General features: G+C 49.0%; 1 protein-coding gene across 3 annotated transcripts in view; it reads left to right on the plus strand.

Annotated features, from left to right (window-relative positions):
* The window catches only part of Tbl1x (transducin beta like 1 X-linked), a 210,516-nt gene that overhangs the window by 46,605 nt on the left and 144,677 nt on the right, over nucleotides 1–19,234 (plus strand). The window lies entirely within an intron of this gene.

Raw genomic sequence — 19,234 nt, forward strand, 5'->3', positions numbered from 1 at the left:
TAACATTTTAAAAATCCAAACGGTACTGAAGAGTCTATGTAAGACATGAAAACCTCCTTCTTCCGCTCAATCTCACTTTCCAGAGTAAGTACTGCTAATAGTTTCACGTGTATTTCCCCAGAAATTTTACATAAATGGTAAGGTGGGTGGAGAGGAAGAGAGAGAGGGGCAGAGAGAGGCAGAGCGGGAGAGAGAGACTGTCTGAATGAGCCTTGGACTTGCTTCCCCGTGTGTAGCTCCTAGCCTCAACACCCCCAGGTAGATCAAGCGATTGTCTACCTGGTGCTGAACCCAAAGAGTTTCCAGCTTAAGCTTGGAGGGAGCCCTTGGGCGGTGACGGAGGGCGGGCTGGCCGGTGTGGGGGTGGTAGAATCGGGGCAGCTTTGCAGGGATTTCGAAATGGGGAGGGTGGATGTAGCAACGCTCACTGTGCTGGGACGCCTGCCACCTGGATACCACACGACCGGAAGCGAGGCTCCGGGGACACATTCCTCATTCCTGTCCTCGGGCTGGAACCTCAAGATTCAGTTAATGTGTGTTCAGCTGAGGTTGTGTGTCCATCTCCAGGCTAGACCGAGGGACAAGCAGAGCAAGGACTTGGCCACCCCCTCCTTTGACAGTATCACCGCTAGAAATTACCCCACCACAATGCTTGGATTGGCTGTAGCTAACAACTTTCCAAAATCTTTTTTTAAGTTTGCAATGGTCACAGACATCACGGTGTGTGAAGAGGTTTCTGAATGTTTAGTAGCACACCTCTTTCTCCCCTCCTCCTCTTAGATAAAGAAACCCTTGAGCTGGATGTGATGGCCCACGCCTCTAGTCCCAGCTGTTGAGGAGGCCGAGGCAGGAGGATCACTTGAGCCCAGGAGAAGGAGGCCGCAGAGTCCCTGCTGTGTGGGGCTGTGGTGGCCGTCACTGTGTGTGTAGACGGCAGGAGGAGGAAATCAGGTTCCCGCCTCTTTCCTCGCTGGCCATTTATTTGTTTCCAGACCGTGTTCTGTGTGGCCGCGTGTAAGCTTGTCCGGGTGCTGGTCCCAGCCACCATTGCAGGTGGTGCCCTGAGTGTGGCGCTGTCTCCTCTGTTGGGAGAAGCCTGGCCTTCCTTGTGTGGCCCGGGGTTGATGACCCGCCTGCGTCGCTGAGATGAAGTGAGGCTGGGTGTGTTCCCCTCTCGGTGCCCGTCCGTGGTGTGTGCACACCCAGCTGGTCACTGGGATGCTCGGAGCCCAAGCGCACTTCCCAAGCTCACGGTCTCTGCCGCCCGGTGCCCTCCACGGGTCCTATTCCTGCACTTGATGCCCCCGTGGCCAGCTGTGGCCCAGCTCCCCCCGAGTGCCCCCAAGCCTGCTTACTTGTCCCTGGTCCTTTGCGGCTTTCACTAATGCAGTGGCAGAGTCTAGCAGCTGTGTCAGGGACCAGAGGGCACACAGCGGGGGGAAGGGGGGTGTCCTGTCCCTCTGACTCCTGAGCCACTATGTTCTGGGTGACAAAATGATGTGTTTCCAATTCTTCCATTCAGTTCGCATTTACTAGTTGGCATACCTGAAGAGCATTCTGCTTCTTCTCTTTTTAAAAAATCATTTATAAAAGTGTTACAATTTCTCTTCTCCTCTCCCCTCCCCTCCCCTCCCTTCCCCTCCCCTCCCCTCCCTCCCCTCTCCTCTCTCTTCTTTCTCTTCTCATCTTTCTTGAGACAGGGTCTCGCTATGTAGCCCAGGCCGGCCTGGAACTCAAGTGATCCTCCTGCCTCAGCCTCCCAAGTTCTGGGATCACAGGCGTGCGCCCCCATGCCCGGCTTGTTGTCTTCCTGTTTTATTTCTTTTTATTCATACATGCCTGCTTGCATGAAGTTGCCGTTCATCTGAGGAGTGCGTACGTGGACGGAACCCATCCTGAGTCTCCTTACCGCCCTTCCCCTCCCTCCCCTCCTCACTGCCTCACCTCTGCATCCCATGTCCCCGCTATTACGGTTTCTCTTTATGCACACATTGCCCTAAAGTGTCCAGCGGGAGCCCTTGCTGAGTAGGCCTGTGTCCTCCTCACGCTCCTCCGAGGCCTCTTGAGCACGTCCTTTCTTTGTGGGACCGGAAGGAGCTGCCATTGCGTTTCCCACCCCGGACCCGGCTCCTTGTCCTTGTCTGAGGAGGCTGGAGGATGGCACTGAGAAGCCAAGGACTGGGAGCCAGCGGCTTGTTCCTCCAGGCTCGCACTGCTTCCGGGTGCTTCCAGCACCGGGCCCTGGTCACCTGTGTGACCGACCTCACCAGGATGCCTTCCTCGGAGACGGCTTCGGTCCTCACACCCTCTTCCAGCTCCAGGGCTCTCTCTGCATCCGCAAGAACTCTGGCTTCTTCCAGCAGCAGCACATTTGTCCTCTCCTACGGTGCACGCACCATTTTGTCTTGGAAATTACAACACTGCCGCCACCCCTGACCGCCACAGAAACATCGAAGCCGAGTTGGAGATTCCTTGCAGCTCCTCTGTCCTTAGGATGTGTCCCTCGGGGTGGGGGTGGGGGTGGGGGACAGGACAGGACAGACAAGTCCAGAAATTGCTCGCTTTCGTTTGTTTCCCAATGTCTGTTCTATCAATTAGGCTACATCAATAGGTTACATTGGTTTTTTTCTTTGGCAGACTTTGAGGCTATGCGTGTTTTATCCTTTTTGCATCAAGTCTGTTTCAGAATATATAAAACGTCTCCGTGCTGTTGACAGTGCACGCTCTGTGAATGTGTACTGGAAGGGCCCACTCCCATTCTGACATCTCTTCCCTTATTTTCACTCCGTCTTTAGTTCCCGTCGTGACTGTCTTTTCTGTGTTTCTTTTCGCACCTTCTTAGCACTGTGAAAGCCCCCTCAAGGTTTTGTTGGTAATTCTTACATGTACACTGGCAAACATGGCGCTTTCTTAGGTAGACTTTCACGACCAACAGGCCAGTTATTATCGAAGCCCAAACCTTGTGAACGTTTGGCATTTGGAAGCAGTCATCGTAATCAAAACACAGAATGTGGCACATGCATCATGAGGGCCAACCGGAGGTCATGGCCACAACCAATACACTGCTTTGTCGGTCAGATGTCAGCACTGAATTCCCCATCCCTTAACATTTCTGACCAGCACCTCGATGCACTAGTCTTAATTTCAACAGTTTTTTTTGGTACTGGGGTTCAAACTCGGGACCTTGCGGTTGCGAGGCAGGTGGCGGAACCACTGAGCTACATCCCCGGCCCTAATTTCAACAGTTTTAAGGTTTATTCAGCTTGGTTGATAGGGTTTGGGTTGCTCTTAGAATTAGAAAAGTTTATCCAGAGACACGGTAGGAAGAGATGTAACCAGGGCCCTTGGTGACCCCTTCACCTTCACATTTGGGTCGCTGAGTTGTCGGGAGCCAACATGTCATGCTCCATTTACCTGCGTGCGAGCCGAGGAGATGAGGGGAGGGCATCCGGCCTAAGCATAAGCACTGTCACTTCAACCGCATCTTTCTCCTTGTGCCTGAAGACACCAGCTGTCCGGACTTAACTCCCCCAGGGTAAACAACCTCAAGAGAACGTTCGAGGTGCTGGCGAGCTCCACTCGCCCGCCCAACCCTAGATTCCCCGCTTTCCCTGCTGTCTTTGTGGGTGGCTGCCTGGACCCTGCCCTGTCCCCCCAGGCTTAGAGCTGGTTTGCTGGTTGGCAGGGCTCTGCGACCTGCAGCTGCCTCTGGCTGCCTGCTTTTACGTGGGCTTCATGAGAAGAGTTTGAACACCTGTGGGGTGGGATTAGAAAGGAGCGTTTCATGACATGGAATTCAAGTTTGTGAACATTACCAGTAGAAATTTGGTGGTGGCAGGGAGGGGGTGATTTGTCTTCTCTCATTTGCCTGTACATAGTGGCCTCGATTTGTGTGTGTGTGTGTGTATGTATGTGTGTATTATGTACGTGTGTGTGTCTGTCTATGTGTGTGTGTCTGTCTATGTGTTTGGAACAGGGTCTCTATGTATTCCAGGCTGGCCTTGAACTTACTATGTAGCCCAGCCTGGCCTTGAACTCACAATGATCTTCCTGCCTCAGCCTCCAGAGCGGCAGGTTCACAGGCATGCACCACCACCACACTCGGCTTGCCTGGGATTTTTTTTTGGTACCGAGGATCAAACTCGGCACCTTGCACTTGCGAGGCAGGCAGCAGAACCACTGTGCTGGATCCCTGGCTGTTGGGATGTTTTTTGATGATGCTTTCACTTAACACGCTGAGCCCAGGGGCTGGGAGTCCAGGGGTAGGGGAACCCAATGGTGCTCTGCAGTTCACAACTGGACTAAGTAACGAGAAGCACTCGGTGCTCTTTAGGAAGCTGCAGAAAAGTCAAGGGTCGAGCTGCCCGCTGCCTGGGTCCTGAGGGCAGCGAGGGGGCTGCTTCCGGGACAGTCCTGGGAGAGAAGCCTGCAGCTCAGCGCTCAAGGCCTCCAGGGCCAAAGACCGAGGAGCCTGGTGCTTTTGCTTTGCCCTCCCCGGAGTGCTGGTTTGTGTTCCTAGAGTCCCTTCGGCTGTGCTGTTTGACAAGGGAGCTTTGGGCCCAGGAGAGCCTGCCTCATTCCGCCGCAGCCCTGTGCAGCACTGGGGTGAGGGAGGGTGGGGAGAGTCTGGGGAGGGTGTGGAAATGCGCTCTTAGGGTCACAGAAAAGGGTCAGATGAGAGCCCTCTTGTAGACCCCCTTTCCAGCTATCCATTTGGTTCTCTGTCCACACGCCTAGAGAAAATAAACAGTCATTAAAGAGTAATGTTTATATGACCTACAAAAATCTTGGTCCACCAGGGAGAAGGCAGAATGTGGGCTGATGACGTAGGACCACCTCCCGAGTTCTCCTGGTCATGGTAGACTCTTCAGAGTCCTCTCTGTAAAGTAGACACTTTTCTCTGTCTTGCGTGGAAAATTGACTTGTAGGGATTTTCCTTGTAAGAGTTTACATTTGGGGTATTTAAATGAAAGGTGGAACCACATTACAAAGATATAATGGGCGAATGGATTGGATTTGATGTGATGTTATGTTAGGCAGGGCCTCGCTGTATAGTTCAGGCTGGCCTTGAGCTCACTGTGTAGCCTAGGCTGGCCTCTAACTCGTAGTAATCCTCCTGCCTCAGCCTCCCAAGTGCTGGGATTCCAGGCATGCACCACCACGCCCAGAAACATCCTGAGGAAGATAATTGTGATGGTGGTTCATAATCCCCTGAGAAGACAGGCTGTTCTCATGTGGAGGATAGAGTGTGCTTTACTTACGTCTCCAACTCTCAAAGTTTTGGTTGCTTAGGACAGTAGTTTTCAACCAGGGGTGACTGTGTCCATCAGGGGACGTTTGACAGTGCTTGACAACTTTCCAGTGGTCACGGCCCGGGGAGACGATGATGCAGAGGCCTGGGATGCTGCTTGCCATCCTCAGTACACAAGACACCCCCACCACCTACAGTGACAACCAGATGCTCATGGTGCAGACTAAAGGAGGTTTTGGAGCCTGTGCTAGCCAGCTTTCTGTCCCTGGGACAGAAATACCTGAACTAAGACTTAAAAAGAGGAAAGGTTTATTTTGGCCCGTGGTCAGCTGGCTCCTTTGCTTTGGGGCCTGTCCAGAGGCAGCTCATAGCAATGGGAAGCACATGGTAGAGGCCACTGCCTCCATCATGGCTGCTAGGAGACACAGCCTGAAAGAGGCAGGCACCCAGGGTTCCCTTCCAGGCCATGCCCCCAGTGACCTCACTTCCTCCCACTAGGCCCCTGCCTCTTAAAGGCCCCACCTACCACTTCCTAATAGCCCCTGCTGGGGACCAGACCTTCACCACAGGAACCTTTAGGAAATGTTGCATATGCAAACTGTAGCAGAGTCCAGCTTTATGGACTTTGCAGTTTTAAAAAGCGTACACATGGACACACTTCGCCCCAGGTGAGACTGTGCTCTGCTCGGGTGGAGCGCACGATGCGACCATCCCTGGGGCTTGGTGACATTGACCACCTAGCATTTGCCTAAGGGACCATTTTCCTTTGTGCTGCTGCACGTACCGCGTCGGTATGGTGGGGATGAGTTACAGCCAGGCCCGCTGGGGCTTGTGCTGCCCTGGGCAGGGCCAGCGGTCAGCATGTGCTGAAGATGGTGTTGGTGACGCCGATCTTTGGACCAAAAGGGCCTTTTGTGTTCTTGCCCTCAAGGGTCTCAAGTAGAGTAGCGTATGTGTGATTTCCTAATTTTTACTGTGGCAAGGTTTTAACAAAGCATTTTTTCACACACATGTCTTGCGAATGTTGCCACGTTACTCCTGCAGCTTCCTGGTCAGAAATAGAGATGAGGGAAGACAGCAGGATTCTTACGCACACACAGAGGCTGCTGTAAAAATGGGGGAGAATTATGTTGGTCCTTGGCCCGCATCGGGGTGCACCCTTGTAATCCCAGCACTCGGAAGGCTGAGTCAGGAGGACCACTGCGAGTTCACATAGTGAAGAACCACTCTCAAAAACAGAACAAAAGAATTGTGTTGGCCCAGGGTTGCGTCCCGAAGTCTTGTGTCCTTGTAGGGAGGTATTTCTCCATGTTTTGCTGTGAATGTGAAGTTTCGGGGAAAGGGAATGAACTTGCGATGTCAGCACTTCCTAAGCCCTTTGATGCCAGGTGCTCAGCCAGCTCTGGATTTTCTGCAAGCAGGAGGTGTATTTTTCCTCTGGAGAGTTGCAGATGTGCTCAGAGAGCAAGATAAGGATTCTGGTGACCCTTGCCTCCCCCCAAAAACACACACACTAAAGGGGGCAGAGCCACTATGAAGGAGTGGGTGGCCCTGAGCCAAACCCAGAAAGGAAGGTGCAAAGGAGCAGCGGGTGTGCATAGAAAGGTGGGCTTTGAGGAGGCTGGGCCATCCCACGCTTGGGAGTCACTCGGTGACTCGGGGATCGTGGTACAGAGGAGTAGGAATCGGGGTGTTTGTGTATCTTGTGAGTTCCAGGTCAGAGGAGGCATTGGCTGGGCTTGCACCAGAACCTGATTCTTTATAACGCTCCAGTCTAACAGTTCAGTTTCCATGCCTTTTTCCACAGACGTTGACTTGTGAATATAAAGTTCCAAGGCAGGCAGGACGGTGTGGATGTGCCGGAAGCAAAGAAAGGATCCTACTACTGTTCAAGGCAGTGAAATGAATGCTGCCACTTCCTGTTCCTGCTGAGGTCACCTAATCCTGCCCTCATGTGTCATAGACTGTAAATAACTTCCTCACTGCTCAGTGTGCTCCTTGGTGGCCATGAGAGGGGGAATGAGGACCCTTAAAAGATGTCCCTGTCTGAATCCTGGAGCCTATGAATGAGTGGCTTTGCAGGGCACAAGGGACTTTGCCAATGGGATCTTGAGCTAAAGGCTGTGGGCGGCCCATAGGAAAAGGACAAGGCAGGAAGTGGCTTCTCTCCGGGAGTGGGATGCAGCCCGGGACCCAGACGAGACACGAAGAGAATGGGTTTGTGTTCCTTAAAGCTACTAAACTTGGGGTCTTGTTACAGCAGCCACAGGAAAGCAATGTACTGTCTCCCCCAGGCTGAAGGTCAAGGACCTGGGACAGAAAGTAGCAGAAAGGCTGGACCCAGGACTTGTGCTGCCTGCTTCTGAGGCTCCCAGTCCTTCCTCTTGGAGATGAGATCTGTCAGCTGTGTTGTCCTTTTCACCGATGGAATTCTCCCCTTGTGTTTTATGCACCCAGGCATAATCGGCCACATATGACCATGTTCTTTTGAACAATAGACCTACAAAGCCCAATTTTATAATAGTGATACAGTCGTTATAGAAATAGAAGAGTATGTTCATAGAAAGGAAAGTGCGTGAGTCTACACGTACCTTGTTAGCAGCTCTGGTCCTAACAATCTGGAAAAAGCACTACCACTGGGCAGTCTGTGTGTGAGAGAGAGGTTTAGAATATTTCACCATCATTCTTCATTTCATATTTTGTCATGTGTGACAACAAAACTGAATTTCTTAATGTGCACTTACGTTGAATTTAAAATCCACTTAGGAAGTCAGGGCTTGGTATTAGAACTCTTAACTTCTAATAAGCAGATATTCTAAGGGTTTCATCTTCTGGGTTCTGTTGTGACTTTAACAAGACACATTTTATGCATTTCAGTTTGTATCAGAGACCAGCTTGAAACCGTGTTACGTACAAATATGATTTGATTCAATAGTGCGTATTGTTTGGATGTAATTTGAATTAGAAAGCCGCTCTCTATGCTTCTTACTGACTTAAATTATGCTTTTATGTTCTTGACATCAGGAAATGCACATATTTAAAATCCCTTTACATTCCAGAGTAAATGGAGAGTGTTCGTTCTTATTTTTTTTTATTTTCTGGCTCCTAATTTTTTTCTACATTTTTTTTTTTTTTTTTTTTTGGTACAGGGGATCGAACTCGGGTCCTTGCGCTTGCGCAGCAGGGGCAAAACCACTGAGCTAAATCCCCGGCTCTCGTTCTTTGTTTAAATTGGAAGTAGTGTCTAGTTTTGCTGATTGCACATTGACAGTGTCATGTGATTGTGCTAAACATTCATACATCCATAATCCTGGCTTCAAAGGGCTCAGATAATTTCTTTTTTAAACAGCCTCATTGAGCTCTAACTTACCTACTAAAATTCATCTTTCATAGATGACCAGTTTAGTGATTTTCTTTGCAAGTAAACTGACAGAGTTGGGCAATATGATTTTTGAACACTTTGTTGTCGTCGTCCCCTCCCTCCAATTTTGGAACCACTAGCAGCTACCCTCTCCCGTGCCCGTGGCCACCACTAACCTGGAATCTCTGAATCTGTGCAGTCTGGACCTTTCGTATCCGTGGGGTGGTTTTGTTGTGCCCAGATCGCGATGTCCCAGAGACCACCAGGAGACCGTTTCCGATGTAAGCACACGAGGGTCGTTTATTCAAGCTTAAGCAGGGACTCTCAACTGTCACCGACACAGCGGATCGAGATTGAGAGCCCCGAGCCTCGAAACTAGCAGGGTTTTTATTGAGTATACATCAAGCTTTGGTTGTTAGTAGCCAGGTGATTGGTTAATGCTAAATACATATGAAGTGTAGGGTTTTGATTGGTTAGGCTTAGGGGGGGTTAAGGGGGTTACGTATAGATTTTTGCAAGGGAGAAGGGGGCAAAGGTTAGGGGTCGACTGTCATAAGCTGATGGTTAGCAGATCCACTGACTAATGGTCACATCTATCTTTTGTGGGCAGTTAGCCATTAACTGCTTACCCTATAGATAGTGTGTCCGGAATGTCCTTCCTGAGTACACAGATGGCTGGGTAATAAACTTAGGAATTTTGAGTGGATAAGCACAAATTTGAGAGAACAAAGGAGACAGCTCCAAAATGGAGTCACTCTGGCTCCACAGTTTAATGTGTTTCAGTGAGAACAGGATGCAGGGCAGGAGGTGCGAATGGGCTGACTCGCACACTCGTTCTCATTTGGGCCCTGACTGATGAATCTCATTCATTCATTCACGAGACAGAGGAGTTTCCCAGCTGCATGTTTGAAGTGCTGCAAGAGACTCTGGGTGGCATCGCAGGAAGTGGATCTTAACGGTGATGACTGATATGAAGGAGACTGAGAGACAGTGCCAGAGTGGGGGAAGAAGAGAGCACATCGGGAGGGAGCAAGCAGTGTGTGTCCGTTTCCAGTGGCTGCTGTCACAGCACACATTCACTGTCTTTGAGTTCTGGATGTCACTGGCCCAAATGGGTCGCACTGCACTCACTCTCCTCCTCTTTCACATTTAAAGGCCTCTTGTGATGGTGTTGAGCCCACTCGTAGAATCCAGGGTCATCCCCCTACCATCTTTCTTTGCAGTTCTGGGGTTTGAACCCAAGACCAAGAGTGCACTGCCACTGAGCTACACCCCCATCCCTCTTTAATCTTTTATTTTGACTCAGGGTCTCAGTAGGTTCCCCAGGCTGGCTTTGAACAGCCATCTTGCCTCAGGCTTCCAGTATCTGGAAGTTTATCAGTTTTAAATGTCAGCTGACTAGAGACCTGATGCTCTCAGTGAGTTCTTTGCCCTTGGCCACAGAACCTAACGTAGTCCCTAGGGGCTGGGGTGGGAACATCTCGGGTGGTGAGGGGCACCTCTTGGCCTACCCCAGACGGCGTGTGGTTCAGGTGTTACCTACTGCTCAGACTTGTCTCGAGCCCTTGCCCCAGTCTTCTGGCTGCACAGGAACCGGGCGTTCAGGCAGGCCGTGGGAGGAGTGCGGCCTCGCTTTCTGAAACAGATGCCGCCCACTGCCTGTATTTGAGTGATGAGTTAGGGTCAGACCTCTGCTTTTGAGGGAGATTCACTTTGTGGACTTGCAGGGGGATAATCAGGTGGAGAGGAACTCTGTGTCATTGCCTGGAAGCCGGAGTGCCAAGTAGGGGCTGCCCGAGTGCCAAGTAGGGGGCCGCAGGGGTGCAGTGGGGTGGCAAGGGTAGAAAGGGCTTGAGATCTGGTGGAGGGAGGGTGTGGGGATTGCGGGGAGCAGGAGACCAAGACAGACACGGCGGCAGCTTTCAAGTCCTGGGCTTAAAGGGCAGCATCTGCTAAGTGAAGTGCGCCCAAGGGGAAGGCCGTCCACTCTGGAAATACGCCTTTGGGTGTGGAAGGCGGATCCGAGTGGAGACGTGAGTGCCTGCTGCTGCTGGCCGGGTACAGATGAACCGAAAACCACCGCAGTCCCCGAGCTCATGGAGTTGACCGTCCCACCATGAGGCCCTGCCCTCGGGTGGGCGTGGCTATTGGAAAAGCCCGCGATGGAGGCCACTTCCCAGACAGCAGTGCCAGCTGGCTCTGCCAAGTGGAAAGGATGAGGCCCGTCTTTGCATTTGTTCACTTCCTTGAGGTTGCTGTTTCAAGACAGCAGATACAGGAAGCTGCCTTTGGTGCTTCTCACCGTTCTAGTCTAGACCTTTCCTTTTTGTGTACTGTGCCGTTCTAGGAAGGAATACCACGTTTAGAACCTCCTGGCATCTTTGGAAGGAAACCGATGCCTGCCCCTTTGGCTTTCCTTGCTCATTCATCTGGACCCTGCGCCATCTTGGTGTTGACTTGTTGGTGAAACCTCCGGTGGCCATGTAATTCATTATCTAAATTAGGACACTTGTCAGGTGGAAAGGGGGCCCTACAGAGCATCATAGGGATCAACCAGACCACCTCAAGTAGCAGGGCACCTGTGACCGTACTGACGCCTTTGTGCCATCATGCTTTGGGTCAATCACCAGTCTGATAAAGTACTGTCAAGGAGAGCCGACCGGTTTGGGGTGTCAGAGGCTCAACTGCCAACAAGGAAAAGATGGTTTTCTGCTATCAGAGTGACCAACCACTCTCTAAACTCGTAGAATACCGTTTGTGGTTTGTAACCAGGCTTACTTTCAGACAAGCACATACCCGTTGACCACACTGTAGGTGCAGTGGGAGATGAAACAGACCCTTCCTGGACCCTTCTTCCTGTGTGAGGGAAAGAAAGACAGGAACTAAATTCTTATTTTGAATTAGATAAACGACTGACTTTGGATTTCTGACCTTCAAAACTATCAGAGAGTAAAGGTATATTCTGCTAGATTCTGTAACTTGGAACCATAGGGCCATCTGCATGTAGCCGTCCAGTCTGTCTCCCCCACCAACAGGCTGAAATCGCTCACACTGTGTGAAATCGCGCACACCTTTCAGGTTGTAGTCCTCGTGTCCTGTGCCCCTGATCCCTCACAAGCCCAGTGAGACCTGGCCGGGCTGTGGCCTGTTAGAGGGGGAGGAATGCCAGCCGCCTCACGCTTAGTCCTCAGGAAAGCTGCAAATGTGTTCACACGTACCCTGGCCCTGTCCGGTGTTTAGCTGGTCCTTGCAGGTGCTGTGGTTTGCAAATGCCTGCGGACACCTGTGTGTGGTTGGTAGAAATACAAATTACTTAGAAGGCAACATAGACTTTACTGTCGTATGTCATCTTGCTGTCGGGTTTCCCCCCAAAAACGTTAGCTAAGCAGAGCCCAGCTTTGTTTTTTATGTAGGTGATACGTGCAGCCTATGGACACTTGAGAGTTGGTTCTTGCTGGCTGTTGTAGTATTGCTTGCAGTAGCAAAGAACCAGAGGCAGTGGTGGAAGATTGCTTCATAAAGTGCAGTCTGGCCCTACGAAGTGTTACCTGGGAGTGTTAGAAATACCTTCGCACAACTGGTGTAGTTGTCACCAAAATGTGTTTACAGCATGCTGCAGCTCCAAGGGCCCTGCAGCCCACTTGAGACTCGGTGTGCTTCCAAGAAGTATTCTGTTGGGAGATCTGCATGCTTCTGCGGCATTGCTTATCCACTCAAGTCTGATCGAGTCACTGAGCTGCACTTCAGCGCCGGGCAGTTGTGGGGCACGGAGGGTTATCTTCAGAAGCATCCCTGTGAAAGGTCCCATGTGTGCATAGCCTTATGCATGGCCTGTAGCTCCCTCCCTCTTCCTGGGACCCCTGCAAAAAATTTTGCACGTTTTTGTGGAAGACGAAGTTGCTGGGGATTGAACCCAGGGCCTTTGCATTGAGCCAGTGCCCAGCCCTTTGTATTTTTTATTTTGCGACAGGGTCTTATTAAGTCACTGTGTTGCCCAGACTAGGCTCAGACTTGTGATCTTCCTGCCTCAGACTTCCAGAGTGCTGGAGTCACAAGGGTTTCCCACCACATCTGGCTTAGAAGCTCGGCTTTTGATACTTCTTTATTTTTTAGATTCTGTAAAACACACATCTAATTGTATGTCTTTTGAGTGATGTCGAGGAAGCTCAGAATCAGATTTATGGTTCCCTGCCTACTGACGACAGACACTGGTACCACTTCCACCTCTCAACCTCATCTCAGTGTCCCTAACATCACCCTCTGCCTGCCCAGTTAAGTATTGCATTTTTGCCTTGTTTGTGCATTTGGAAGACACTCTGAGGGTTTTTTTTTCTTCTCCTTGTTTTCTTTTCCTGGGCAGGCCATTATAGATCTTTCAAGAAGGAAGAAAGGCATTCTTTTTTTTTTTGGCTCACGATTTCAGGGGCTTCAGTCCCTGGTCAGCTGGCTCCATAGCCATGGGCCTGAGGTGAGGCAGCGCATCACGGTGGAAAGGTGTGGTGGAGCACCACTGTGGCCTCCTGACAGCCAGCAAGTGGGGTGGGGAAGAGAGGGAGAGACTGACTGAGCTGGCAGACTTCCACTTTCCATTTTGTTCCCTCAAGATTAACATCACAAGAGCATCTCTAGGAGTGTTGCATTTTTTTGGTGTGGGAGAGTCAGAGGCAAGGAAAGAATTAGGGAACTGTTTCCCACCACTCAACCAGATTGCAGGAGGAGCTTGAGGGGAAGACAGAAGCAGCAAAGCCTCAGGAGCAAACTCTGGATTGAGGGCTGGAAAGGCCTGAGGGTGCCGTCTTGAATGGGGTGTGTGTGTGTGTGTGCTATGTCTTTCCTGATTGGTGTCTGTTTTCAAAGGAATTCTCTTTGAGCCTCCCTGTCTTCCACCATGATAAGTGCAGAAATGGGGTCCTCTGCTGTGAAAGCAAAGCCCTGTAAAATTCATACACACAAAATGGCTGTAGCAGCTCCTTCTGATACCTTACTGTGGAGGTGACTCAAAGAAACAGTGGTTTGTGAATAGAAGTATGTGTGTGGCCGGGGATTTAGCTCAGTGGCATCGCACCTGCTTTGCAAGTGCAAGGTCCTGAGTTTGGTCCCCAGTACCAAAGGAAAAAGAAGTATATGTGTGTCCAGCTGCAGATGACCCCAGTGACAGACCACTTGGTTAGCATGTGGTAGGCCCTGGGTTCCATCCCTGGCTCACAAGAGAAGAGAAGGGGAAAAGAGAAAGAAGGAAGGAAGAGGAGGGGAAAGGAAAGAAGTGGAGAGAGAGAGATATGTAATGTATGCATGTGTGCTTGCTTTAGTACTTAGCTCTTGTGGGCTGGGGATTTAGTTCAGTGGTTCTGGCTCCTGTCTCGCAAGTGCAAGTTCCCAAGTTCAATCCCCAGTACCAAAAAAAAAATACTTAGCTTTTGTGTTAGCTGGCAGTTATTCTCTGTATAGACATCTGTGGTTCTGAAGTATTTATGTCAGTGAATAGTTGAATTTGGTGCCTGACAGAGGGAGGTTTTGAGCATATTTAATTGTTTTCCAAAGTGGGATTTGCTTGCTGAATTGTTCTGTGAAGTTGAAGATGGTACAGTTGACCTTTCTGGGTGAGGAGGGAATCTGGTGTGTTTTGCAAATGATAGAAACTGAAATATGAACTCCAGGACCCATATAGTGTTCAGAAACTTGTATCATAATTTCAGTGAATAAATAATGTGCTTGACAATCACATTTAAAATTAAGCTTAAAGGGGGCCGGGGATTTAGCTCAGTGGTTCTGCCGCCTGCCTTGCAAGTGCAAGGTCCCGAGTTCAATTCCAGGTACCAAAAATAAATAAATAAAAATAAAATTAGGCTTAGAGCTCTTTGCAAAAATATGGAGACAGTGGTTTGGGATGCAAGGAGGAGATTAATTAGGATTCTTCTCAACTTCTGGTTGTGCTATTGCATCCATGAACAGAAAGCTGATTAGTATCATGTGTGGATTATCTTTGTAAAGTTTGGTATCATATCTGGGAAGAGATTCAAATTGCTGTTGACTGACAATTGACCAAGGATGAAGGATCACATATCCTAGGACTTCAGGTGCATCATCTTTAAATGCTGTGGTTCTTTGTCTTTCGCTAAAGATTCATTTCAAGGTACTAAATAAAATTTAACCTGTTACTAATCTGAATAATCATAAAGACTTAGAAACAAATACTGTGTGACTGTCCACCTATTAAAATTTCCCGTAGGTTTGCTTTCTGTTTCGGAGTACTGATTTTGCCAGTTCTACAAGCACAAAATACTTGTTATTAAGCTTCGTAAGACAGGAAGGAGGAAATCAAGTTTATGTATTTTATTTAGTATCTCTTTTTCTTTTTAGTTGAGTAGCTCATGGTTTCACACTGAACTTGTCAAACCTATAAGCATAATAAAGATTCTCATTTCGCAGGAACTAATGAGTACTGAATGACTCAACTCAAGAGCGGAATAAATATCCCTAGGTGTTTATTTCTCTGTACCTACAGAGCTGCTATGTCTGTTTTTCTTCTGAGCTGAATAGTGACTTTCCTTTGGTTTGGATTCTGTGCCATACTTGTTTTAAATACACACCTATTATGTGCCTTGCTGTATGCTAGGCTTGAGGCTTTAATGAAAAGTGATTCCAGCAGCTCAGAGGGAACACTGTGTAGCGGATGCGTAGGACTTGTGGTACAGTATGGCTTTCTTTTCTGTGTGTACCACTGTTGACAGAGTGCACAGGCAGCAGTGGGCTCTATTTGTGTTCACGTTGCTCGAATGAGTGCATGGGTAGAGAAAGCCACAGTATGGGTGTGCATTTCTAGTTTCTCTGTGCTGCTAGAACATCCAGCTTACAGGAAATCATTTTTTAACAAACCACGAAGACAGAGAAGTGTAGTCGTCTGCACAGCCTCTGAGGATGTTGCCATTGTCCTTCCTTATAACTTTCTTTTAAATTTGCCAGGGGAATCCCCATTTCCCTATTTCTAGAAGGCATTTCCCCCGTACTCACTGAGATCCTCGTTGCTATGAGGGAGGAGCCCATAAGGAATTGCATCCGGGGACTTCATATGGAAAATAGCGGTGATGGCATTTAGAAATTTTTTCATATTTTCCTTCTGAATTCAAGTTTGCTGTCATCTTAGAATCAGTGCTAAGTGCCTTGATTTTCCTATTGTCTCTTTTTTTTCCTATTATAAATCTTTATATTTGTGCTGCTCTACTTTAATATCCTCGCCGCTAACCATGTGTGACTAAGCTTAGTTGGGATTAAATAAAAATTTAGTTTGTTCCTCCTACTAGCTGCATTTCTTGTGCTTACTTTTAGCTAGTGGACACCTTGTTAGACTGCAAAGAAATAGTGCAGGAAGGTTTACTGGGCAAAGGAGCTGTGTTTATTCAGGTATTTGCCTAATAGGAATTAGGGGGCAGGGAGAGAATACACCGACCAAAACAACAGAAGAGCAACCCACCAAATTCTTTTTTTTTTTCTCTGAGACAAAGTCTTGCTATGTAGTTCAGGCTGGCCTTGAACTCACTATGTAGCCCAGGCTGGCCAGGAACTTGTGGTGTTCCTCCTGCCTCAGCCTGCTGAGTGCTCAGATGACAGACGCGTGCCACCATGCCTGGCACAAATTCTTAACTCTGTAGAAAGGAGAAATTTCACACCAAGTGACTAGAAGAATGAATTAAAAGTGTTACCACTTCAGAGCTTATCACCAGGCCATATTAAAACAATAGACATACAGGTAGCACCTAAGTACTTTCCTGGATTAAAAAAGGTACGAAAGCACTGTAATCTGAATGGCATCAGATTTCTTTAACAGCAACACCAGAAGTTAGAAAACACACTTGAGTGCGGAATTGTTCGAAAATAATTTGCACTCAGAAGTTTGAAGATTTCCCTCCAGCAATTATGAAGGCTGGAATGACAATGTTCGCACACATCGGGCACATTGGTAGACTCAACTTTCACACATCGCTTCTCTGTTGGCCCCAGCAGAGTGAGGGAGTAGACCCAGGAAGCGGGGATTGGAGGGGGGCCGTTGGAAGGCACCCGGAACACATGGTACTGATGGGTTGTCTGAGGTCCTGATCATGTGAGAGATGGAATCTGAGAACGTCCTGGGGTCTTGGAAGAATTGCCCGAGGACAGGATAGACTTTGTGGAGATGGGTAGAGGATGTGCGGACTGCAGGGGACCGGGAGGGGAAGCAGTGAGAAGATGCGATCTGTATTCGTACCAACTCCCCAGGATGAGTTTGCTCGGTACGTACCATGGAGTGAAAAAGGGGGCCACTGAGTATGTAACTAAGTGCAAAGGCCCTGGGTTCTACTCTTAGGAGGATTAGACAGATACATAGATAAGAAAGAAAGAAACTAAAGTAAAAACGGAGGCAGCCAGTAACTTCAGAAAAATCCAAAAGTTGAGTAAGAAGTGAATCTTTTTTTTTTTCCTGGTACCAAGGCTCAAACTCAGGACCTCATGCTTGCCAGGGAGGCACGGTGCCACTGAGCTAAATCCCTGGCCCTGTGAATCTTCATCAAACTATACTGCTTATTCGGCAGTACTCATCCCATTGTCAAAATAGTGTGTATAGAATTAACCCCCCCAGATTACATAACAAAGATTAGGAAAATGTGGGAAGTTAAGCATAGAATTGGTTGTAGGAATTTTTAAAAGTTAAAAGCTTCTGTATGTGAGAAGATCAACACGTTATTTTGAAGATTGGCTTTGCGGAATGTTACTTCCGCAAAGTATTTTTAGTATTACAAGCGGATTATTCAGAAACTTGGAAGTTAGCAGTAAGAAACACCAACAATAACAAAAACAGTTCTAAGCTTTCAAAGTGGCTGCTTTAGGAAGTAGAATTGGGAAGTGGCTGAAGGTGCTCAACTGGATCGAACTTGGGACCTTGCGCTTGCGAGGCTGGCATCAGAGCTATTGAGGTAAACCCCTGGCCCCTGCTGGTAATTTTTAAAGAGGAGACTTTAGACTGCCCTGTATTTTACCTTTAGAAGATCACATTCATGTATTACTTTGAAAAGAATAAAGATGGATTGGAAATGAAAATATATAAGGCATACCCTCTGTGAAATGGTAGAAACGTTAGTGTGCTTTAAGCCGGGCTCAACTGGGGCAATATTGCCGTCTTTGCCAAGGGGCTCCCGGGGCCCTCAAGGGGGCCCGCCAGCATCCTGGCCTCTGCCCATTAGATGCCAGCAGATTCCTCCCCAGGCCTAACCACATCCCTAGACATTACCTCCCATTCCCTGGGGAGCAAAATCGCTGCCGCTTGGGAAGCAGTGATAGAAAGGACTTAACAAGTCTGTTGCTGGACGAGTCGCCTCAGTGTGCAGGGCGGATGCCGTTGGATTTGGTAACACGGAAACAGCGGCTTCAGTGCTGAGGACTTGAACCTGTCTTGAGGACAGCAGGGCCTGGCACCGCCACCTCAGGTTAATTCAGGGCCCGCTGAGCTAAGGAGGGGCATCTGGAGGGAACTCCAGTTCTCCTGCCATGCTTAGTGGCTTCCGAAAACATACCTGAGATTTTTTGCATTGTTTTCCTGACACACAACTTGGATTTCTCTGGAGGTGTGATGTTCATTGCTGTGGTGAGTCTGGAAACATTGCATCCTTGTTGTAATTCCAGGCTCAGTCGGCTGTGAGACACATGTGCCCTCCCTCCCTCTGGATTTCTCTCTTGTTCTTTCTTTTACAAGTTCTTAGGTGAGTTCTAGACAAGTTACAAAGGAAGTCAACAGGAAAACGGCCCCTCACGTTTCTCTGATGCGGAGGAAAGGTCGTAAATAGTTTCATGTTCTTGTTTTACAGTTGAGGAAACTTAACCAGAGTTAGTTTGTTAGCATTAGTTAGGAGCAAAGGGGCCTGCAGGTCTGTTCTTTTCCCTCCCTCCCTCCTTCCCATCCTTGGCTTTGGAGACTGAACCCAGATCTCTGTGCATGCAGAGCAAGTGGTCGACCACTGAGCTACATCCCCGGCCCTTTTCTTTTAGACAGTGGCACCTCAGTTCACAAACTTAATTCTTTCCACAGTTCTAGTCCCAGATCGGATTGGACGAGAGCCAGGTCAAATTTCCCCATGAGGTCAACATCAAACCTAACCATTGGATTTGATTTGGTTCTCATTCAATTCAGTTTGCAATCAGAATCCTGGAAAGAATTAAGTTCATGAACTGAGGTACCACTGGATTTTGAGACAAGATCTCAGTAAGTTGCCAATGCTGGCTTCACACTGGAGATCATGCTGCCTCAGCCTCTCAAGTAGCCGGGACTGCTAGTGCACATCGTCATGCCTGGTTCCTTATCTCTGTACAAATAGATACGGTGTGCAACAGCGCGCGGTAGAAGGGTGGCAGATGGGCTGTGCATTGGCTCAGGTTCGTGGCAATTCTTGGGAGCTCTGCCCAGGACTCCAGTTGCAAGCCAACTCCTTGCCCCCTGCTCACTGCCTCCACTGACCTTGAATGACCTAGTGCACCTGGTTATTAGCTCACTGTCCTTCCCCTTCCCTGGCAAGTTCGTCCCCAAGTCTCCGTGCAGACTTGCCGAGCTGCCCTGGCTTCTGGAAATGCCTGACTTTCTGCTCCGCATGCTTTGG

This window comes from Heterocephalus glaber, unplaced genomic scaffold, assembly GCF_053883595.1.
Source record: "Heterocephalus glaber isolate CG9 unplaced genomic scaffold, H.glaber_assembly_v1.0 deba00001072, whole genome shotgun sequence".
NCBI classification, from domain to species: domain Eukaryota; kingdom Metazoa; phylum Chordata; class Mammalia; order Rodentia; family Bathyergidae; genus Heterocephalus; species Heterocephalus glaber.